At 39.0% G+C, this 9,148-nt stretch overlaps 1 long non-coding RNA gene across 2 annotated transcripts in view; it reads right to left on the bottom strand.

Moving 5' to 3' along the window:
* Positions 1–8,188, bottom strand: part of LOC148973697 (uncharacterized) — a 53,286-nt gene extending 45,098 nt beyond the window's left edge. For both annotated transcript variants that reach the window (XR_016146478.1, XR_016146479.1), the window contains exon 1: positions 7,983–8,188. This is a non-coding gene — a long non-coding RNA (uncharacterized LOC148973697). The remainder of the gene's footprint in view (positions 1–7,982) is intronic.
* Positions 8,189–9,148: the final 960 nt, after the last annotated feature.

A 9,148-nucleotide genomic window follows, 5' to 3' on the forward strand; every position in this document is an offset into this window, starting at 1 on the left:
GCACATTTCGGGAAAGTTACATGACAATGCTTGCCAGCCGGGTGGCACGACAGATAAATGAAGATGCAGAAAGAGGGGTCAAAAACCCATTACAGTCATCAACAGCTTTCAAATGAACTTGCCATCAGTAACATTTGTGTATTTAGCAGACTTTATCCAAAGCAACTTTCAACAGTAACAGCAGCACTCCACAATTTTGTGTAAAACCTGATGATTATGTTGTTTAGCATGATCCAATGAGCATCAAACTTGATAAGTGACTAAAAATAAGACAGAGGACCACATGTATGTGCATTTGCGAACGTAGCATTAATAGTGCCATGGCCAAGACGCATAAAGCGCTTGATGTAAAACCGCAGTGTGCGTGTTATGAACCAAACCTGCAGTTCATCAGGTAATCTGCACCTGCCCCCACCCACTATACCGTAAATTGTGCTAATTTAAACGTGTACTTTAATGGGCCTCCTCCTCTCACTGCTGATGCCTATTTGAAATGATCCTGATGCCAATAATTGTAATGTAGCGAGGAGTTTAACAACTGCTGGAATGGAATGTGAACGCTGAGTCAAAGATTCTACGATTTCCTCCAGTAACTGTAATATTGCGTAACTGCATCTGTTATGCTTAATAATTTCGTTTTCACTTAACTGAAAAAGTGTGATTCTTGTGGCTAAAATCTTTTTCAGCTTGTCTCCATAGCCTATGTTTTTGTCTTGCTCGGATTACTGCTGCCATTTCACCAGGAGACATAAGCCAGAAAATCCGCTTCTTAACTTATCCCTGCTTTTTTTTTCAATTGTGTTTATTGGGTGTAGCCTACTACATGCTTTAATCTTCAAAAACACTTTTTTTTTCTTTTTATAGACTATTGCAGCTCCTCTTTTTGCAGTCTTTCTGAAACGCCCTGGGGTGCGTTTCCCGTACATTGACGTAGTTCGCTGCTTCACAACCACAGTACGATGCATCGTTAGAGAAATCAACTAGCTAATCGCGACTGTTTCCCGAAACCCATTGTCGCAAAGTATCGTTCAACCACGTTGGTTTCGCACGTGGTGTAGTAATAACTACTTTTAATGAAACTCTTTGAGATCCAATTAACGCTAGATTTGTTTTATATAAATTACAAATATGTGATCTGAGGACTATTTCTAAATGTTCTCAGTTATTTTGCTTTATTACCAGACTCAATATTTGCCTCGTTCTTACATAGTAGGCTAGAGCACGTTCGCACATGCTCACTCTTCAAAATCGGTACTTAAACTCTTTTGACAAACTAAAAGACGTAAATTACATTTGTATGTATTCTAAATAAAAGGCACCGGTTGTACTGACATAGATTGCTTATTTTGCTCAAGATAAGGATTTATTACGTCCAAATGTGTTGCAATATAGAAATGATGCCTCTAACCACAGGTCGAGAGCTGTCGTTCAAACAACACAACTTTGCTATGCTGTTTACGAATGTCCGTTTGAACGATGGTTTCGGGAAACACGACTCGTTGAACTGTGCTGATAACGACGGACCTTGCGACCATAGTTGGCTAACAATGCTTTCGGGAAATGCACCCCTGATTGACTTTCTGTTTCTTTAATGCCCCGTCTTCCAAAAAGCACATAGTGCTCTGCTTGGTCAGCTGACTCGAGTGCGACTGAGTGCGATGTGATTGGCCAACCACCTATAGTGTGTGTTGGAAATGTGACACGCCTTACCATAATCTTCAGTCTGACGCTGGGTTCAGACGTTTCAAACTTTCATTTCCAACCAAAATCAAACATCTGTCCAACCTTCAGTGTTCATTGTTAGACAGAATAAATCCCTTTTTAATTCAGAAAAACAGCAAAAAAAAATTCCATGAAAAATGATCTCGTAATTCTGAGATAACTCGTTAATTCAGAAAAACAGAGTAAAAACCTTTTTTCCATGAAAAAATTTCTCATAATTCTTGGAAAAAAAAAACTTAATTCAGAAAAACAGAGTAGATTTTGTTTCCTGAAGTGAATGCAATACGCTTCCATAGTTTGACAACATGTGCTGCAAATACTCACAATGCAACCAAATATAGAATTGCGCTGCTATTATTACCAATGCAACAAAATAAAGAAATGCACAGCAAATACTCACACGCAAACAAATAGAGAAACACGCGGCAAATACTCGCAACGCAACAATATACAGGAACGTACTGATAATTCTAACAATGCAACAAAATACAAAAAAAATGTGCAGCAAATTACCACAAAATACAGAAATGCGCAGCAAATACTCACAACAAAACCAAATATGGACACGCGCCGCAAATACTCATAACGAGCAACAATAGCACAGACCACAACAGAAATGTTTCAAGGGGACCCCGACAAATGACAAACCTGGCTGGGATATGGACATGTCTACTCTTCAGTGCTGTTGTCGAGGACCTGAAAGGTGAGGTTTTTTGTTTGTTTTAGCATCCTAATCAAGTCTTTTGTGAGTATTTGTAGCATGTTTCTGTATTTTGTTTCATTGTGAGTATATTTGCAGCATGGGTTGTCAAACTGATGAAGATTTTTTTTTCTTAATTTGCTGGTGTTTGTTTTCGGTCCATGTGTTTTCTTCAGTTACAAAGCATTGAGCTCTGACAGCAAAATAATGGCCTCTTTAAATGAACTGAAACAATCGCAATTTTTTTAATGTTGTCTCACATTTTTGGACCCCACTGCATGTACTCCTGCCCACCACCCACACATGCAGGAAACGATGCATTCATGATTGCACAGAAAGGGTGCGGTGGAAATCAGTAGCCGTCTCTAAGTTGTTGTCCTTCTGACAGGCTTAATGACAGAAGTGTGACCTGCAGCAAAACAATGAACATCTCTGTATGCCATTGTGCCTCAGAGTTAGGCCATCAATTAAGGTTTTTTGGGCTTGGGCATGAATTTGTTAGTTGCACTTTGTAACGGCAAAAACAAGAACCCGCCTGACACCCAAAAGTCAGCCAGCAGCACAATACTTAAATAGACTTAGAGATACAAAGAGTCTTATTATTGTCTGTGGGCTTGCGTCTGTGTTCGTAAATACTATCAATAACAGGCCCAAATGACGGGATTCATGCATCTGGGCAGATTGGAGATATCGCAAAAGCACACAATTAGGATGCAGAAATACTTTTTTATGATTTTTAGCAGATTTTTATGACTTTATCAGACTGATCGCATGAAGTAGCATATCACGCCAATTCGTGTTTCCGTTTTTTGGCGTGCTTTCAACGGGCATAATCGCTTTTCAGCGTGTTTATGAACGCCGTTGACTGAACGTTATTACTGTATATATAAATATATGACTTACCTCAACCCCGTCCCTAAACCTACCTGTCACTGCAGGGTTAATGGCATTTATGAGCGTTCCCTCACCATCCTAGGAAAACAAAGATAGTTCCCCAGATGTAGATCTACATTTTGCTTCGTTTCGCTCGGACATTTGACGGCGTACGTGTACAGACACGCGGAATCACTCGGACGTTAATGGCGTAGACATACACACACACACACACGCGGATACACGCGGATAGATCAAAATGCGTAGAGATAACAAGCCACTTGACTCGAAATTGCAAAAGTCATGATGTCATGTTGGAGTTTATTGATTTTTTTCAAAATATATTTTTTTCTATACAAAGAAAAAAGGTCATAAAACGGTCACATAAAAACTTTTTCCGTTTTTGGGAACTTTTGTACCATGATTTCATTATTTATTTTTTCTCATTTTGAAATGTCGTTTAAATATATACTTGTTATTGTTTTACCAAATATATCTTTTAAAACATCACTGTCCTTTTTTCACTGTTATTTTTGCACACAATATTTTTCTTTATTGTGCATCTTTTCCGAAAAAAGCTGTAATTTTGCCAAAAATGTAAATATTATTTGTCAATATATTTAGGATACATAAAATACTAGCTATAAAATTAGCCTTAGCAGCCACTATGTTTAAAAAAAACGTTTAAGTGTAATTTTCATCACTTAGCAAAATGTTCACGACTTTCAGAATTCTTCAGTGATGTATGTTTATAAATTGTTGGACATTGCTAATGGCACAAAATTAAAAAAAAAAAAAAAAACTATGATAGTGTTAAATGTGTGTTTTCAAAAATTTTATTTTCGTAAAAGTCACAAGGCCAGCACGGTAGTTGAAGAAATACCAATATGCTGTGTGCTGTAATTCTCGTAGCCCAAATTGAAGAGCATCACTGTTTAATTCCCAACTAACACACGTCCTGAATGAATACCTCTCACAATGGAAAAAGTTAAAATGCCAAATGCATAAATGTGATTTGCAGTCATTCTCTGCATCACCTAAATATTAACAGTGCCTTTTCGTCATTTCCCAGCATCCCTGGCTGTCTCAGTCTCAATGGAATTCACTTGCATGTTAATATCCCATTATTATAGATTTTTTTTCTTTGCTCTTCAGTTGCCACGAGAGCTTGTAGCATAGCAACAAAATAACTACTGAACGATCAAAAACACACAATGTATAAAATTTGATATCAGACCACATGACACTTAAAAGACCATGTCAATATAATGAAGTATAAAGTCCCATAATTACATTTTAAAGTTAGCACGGAGCCAATCGTCCTGTTATCTATGATCTTTTTAGTTATCGGCTGACTGTTTAAAGTCAAAATAGTAGCAAAGTCAAACAAATCAAGGGTTTTTGATTGTCAAGGTTTTCTCACTCAACATGAACGATGGGGTCCAAACACTGTGCTTGTTCTGTAGGGCTCATGCAGTCTACGTCCTCTGAGAACAGTGCACATTAAAGGATAGGTGCTTTAAGCATGCTGGGCACTTAATTCCTGTCACTAGAATTTGAATCTTTGATGTGAAATGCTTACTTTCTCCTCAAAGCGTAAAGACACGTCAGGCTTAAAAATTCAGCTTACACGTTCTCCAATGAACCACACTCGCATTGCTACGACCAAAATTAGGAGACATATGTGTCCATTCTGTTTGTTGAGCAAAATAGATGTTTACTTACAAATATATACATATAATTATTAAAAATGATGCTGCAAATATATGAACATTTTAGACTATGGTTCCAACGTTTTGGGATCAGTTACTTTTCTGAAAGAATTTTCTACTATACTTTAAATTGATCAAAAGTGACAGTAAAAACATTTTATGTTACAAAACACATTCATCAATGAATAAAATATTTCCACCAAAATATAAAGCTGCTTTTAACTTTGTTAACGATAAATGTTTCTTTAGCACCAAATCAGTATATTAGAATGATTTCTGAAGGATCATGTGACACTGAAGAATGGAGTAATGATGCTGAAAATTAAACTTTGCATCACAGAAATGTACACTCTTAGAAGAAAAGGTTCCGTATAGAACCTTAAAAGGTTCTATCAGCGCTACGTATTTGGAACCCCAAAAGGTTCTATACACTATTAAAAAAAAGGGTTCCTCTGGGTTCTATATAGAACCCTGGGGTTCCATACTTGGCCAATAGAACCTTTTACCAAAAAAAAAAAAATGGTTCTATATAGAACCATTTTGGAGTTCCATATATGAAGCGGAGGATGGAACCATTTTGGTTCTAAATAATAGAACCATTTCTTCTAAGAGTGTATGGTGGTGCAAATGGCGGTGCTAAGAAATACACACATGAGGAATAACCTTGGAATGAAGACGGAACCAACACATTGGAACTAGGAGAAACTCTGGAGGAAAACACAACCAAACGTCATGAGAACCGACAGAGAGAGACTGAGGGAGAACATGTGTTTACACTTAGCATTAACATGCAATCACCGTGATCCAATCAAGCAGATCGGATCATAAGCCAATCAAGACACAATGCGTTTACAGCTCTCCACATCAAGTAGCTGCTGTATCTGGATAACAGCGCGAATCTCAAATTCCTGTGAAAAAAAAAAAGGATGGCTCCGGTGCAAAGTCGACCTAAAGTGGTGGGTTTTCTTTTGAAAACACTTTCAGTCGGGGGACATTCTACAAATCTCGCAAAATGAGGAGGTAGAAGTACTAATAATGTGTGGTGCTAAGAAATCACATGCCAGCAGCTATATTGCCCTCTAGTCTAAGGCTGGTTGCCCACTGAAGCTAAGCAGGGTTGAGCCTGGTTAGTACCTCGATGGGAAACCTCCTGAGAAAACCAGGTTGCTGCTGGAAGAGGTGTTAGTGAGGCATGGAGGAGGTGATCACCCTGTGGTCTGTGTGGTTCCTAACACCCCAGTAGAGTGATGGGGACAATACACTGCAACAAGCACTGTCATTTGGATGAGACGTTAAACTGAGGCCCTGACTCTCTGTGGTCATTAATAAAAATCTCATGGCACTTCTTGTAAAGAGTGGGGTTTAACCCCAGAGTCCTGGCCACATTCCCTCCAATGACCCTTGCCCCCTAATAATCCCCATCCACTGAATCGACTCTATCAATCTCTCTCCTCTCTCCACCTATAGCTGGTGTGCGGTGAGCGCACTGGCGCCATTTACTGTGGCTGCAGTCCAAGTGGATGCTGCACAATGGTGGTGGTTGAGGAGAGACCCCGACATGTTTGTAAAGCACTTAGGGTGTACAGTAGTACATTTGAAACGTGCTATATAAATGCCTTTCTCATTCATTCGTGTGGATAGATGCAGTAATGGAAATGGTAAACATAGGGATTCGAGAACGTTGCCAGCTGTAGTGGGAAAAAATACGCGTTTTTTACAGAAATTTAATGGTTCTCCAACTTTCGGGTGCAAAGGCAAACATTTCATTATATTTGTGATGTATTTTGTTCTAGAATGTATCGCAAAACCACACAGCTACGTGCAGCAATTCCTTGAGAGCGGAGGGGGAATAATGACAGTAGGCGGTTTTTGTGGGAAGTCCACCTGTGAATGCAGACACAGTGGCTGGATTGCGTTTACATTACACTGAGATCCGAACCTGGATGCGCTGATCGGATAACGTTCCGATCACAAGCGTGTTTACACTTGTCTTATTAATATGTATGAAGACAACATCCGGATACAGGTTGCATGATAAGGTGCATTGCGCAAGTATCTGAGTTTTTGCAGAACTATGCCCCCTCTGGCGACAAGCGAAACTGCAACCAGAGGTGTGCACGCTCATGTACCAGATCTATCTTCATGTTGAACTGTTTCATATGCTTACTGTATCCGCTTATGATTGTATTATTATGGAAACACGTTCATGAACAATATAAGTTATTACTTTGTATAGGATCCCTAGAGCAGACAGGAGATCCCATTTGTTGAAAGCCTTCCCGATGTTGACTCTCGTCTTATTCCGACGCCTGGCACTAGACAAAAGTTTTATTTTCTTTGTCTTACGTTGCATTGGGATTTGGAATGAACTACAAATCGGTCTCTTTGAATCCATCTTCTACTTTTGCCGAAAATTGACTAAAGTTTTGTCGCTTGAGTTGTATTCGCTGATACGGAGAATGGCTGCGAATACACAAATCTGCCAGGCATAGCCAGGTGAGCGTGAATGCACATGACATCACGACCTCAAATTCCGTCTCGAATCCCTCTTATTTATTTTACTGTACAGGATTATAGAGTCAATCACAGTGATCAGAGAAGGGCTCATTCTGCCCATCAGGCAATTGTTTAAGCATGTATGGGTTAGAAAAACAGGTATTTTAACATGAAATTTTGCATAATGCACCTTTAATGCCAAGTGTAAACACCTATACATGGAGCAGACAAAGGACCTCAACAAAATAATTAATTACACACAGCTGAACCAAATTAACCAATGATGACATAATGATGTAAACAAGGAGTGGCTGGAAACTGAACAAAGAAACACAGAAGAATGTCCAAAAACATACAGACATGTAACATCCTTTGTGAGCACACAAGGCAACTTTTTTTTAAATCAACAGTATTAGGTGAATTCAGGTTAATTGGGACACTTTTTGCTATTAAGATGATTAAGAAAAGTTTCCAATTACCTGATGCTCTCTTGGCACAAGATGTCGCTGGCTTGGACTGTTTTTTTTTTTTTTTCAACCTCTTTTGGAAAGTCATGTTATAGCTCCATCCAACTGCTATCTATTCATCTCGACCATCTAGTCCCATTCATATTCCAGGCAGCACATCCACAATTAGGAATAATGGAAACTAACCATTGGGGAGAGCATGTGTGTTCTGTAGTCTGCTGACTCACAGCTCATTTATCTGCATCCAGGAAATGCTTTGGTGTTTGCTCAGACTTTGTCAAAACCCTCCGCCTGGACATCTGACAACTTATAAAGCACATTAATTAGTCCACACACACACCAAACTGACAGTCAGGCCAACTTTGATCTTATTACGTATGTTTGGGGAATGAAAAGTAAAGCCTCGAGGGAAAATGTTGTCAGTCTTTGTTCATAATCCATAAAACTATTTATATCTGGGGTAAAGACGGGAGCGGTAGCCTATGGGGGGGCTGGCCATCTGCAAAAAGACACTAGAATAGTGTAAACTGTGGCTAGTTGTAAGTCAATGACTATACTCGCAAATACTTTAAATTCTTCTCCACAAAAAAAAGGGCTTTTGGTCATTTCCGTTAACGGGGTGGTTGATGATGATTTTACTTTTCTAACTTAAGTTAGTGTGCAATGTTGCTGTTTGAGAATAAACAATTTATTATTTTATGTATTATTATTTTATCATTAAATTATATACATTGTGTGCTAATGTACTTTTTAACTTTAACCCTCAATGGATGGGTTGGCTGTATAACTGAATGCTTTGTACAAACCGTTTGACGTAGGGTGTCGTGGGGATTCGTAAACGTCAACGGGCGTCGGGACGCAAGGTTCGATCTTATCATATCGTATAGAGTGTCATAGTGGGCGACAACCTACGGCGCGTCTGCGATGCTTCACGACATCACGACAAAAAGACTTGCATGTTTAATTTTTTTAACGGTTGTCCACGACAGTTCCGTCACATGCATGAGGTTGACCAACAGGAGCACAGAAGCTATTCCATACACAACTTTCGAAAATGGCAAAATGAAAGAGAGAGACGATGGTGCTAACGTTAAAACTAAAAGTAAAACTCAAGTTCTCTTTGGAGGATTAACAGCCCATACTGTCCTCTTCGAACAATCCAGGAACGTGTCCATTGT

The sequence above is a fragment of the Pimephales promelas genome, chromosome 14 (genome assembly GCF_988280905.1).
Source record: "Pimephales promelas chromosome 14, fPimPro1.hap1.1, whole genome shotgun sequence".
NCBI classification, from domain to species: Eukaryota; Metazoa; Chordata; class Actinopteri; order Cypriniformes; family Leuciscidae; genus Pimephales; species Pimephales promelas.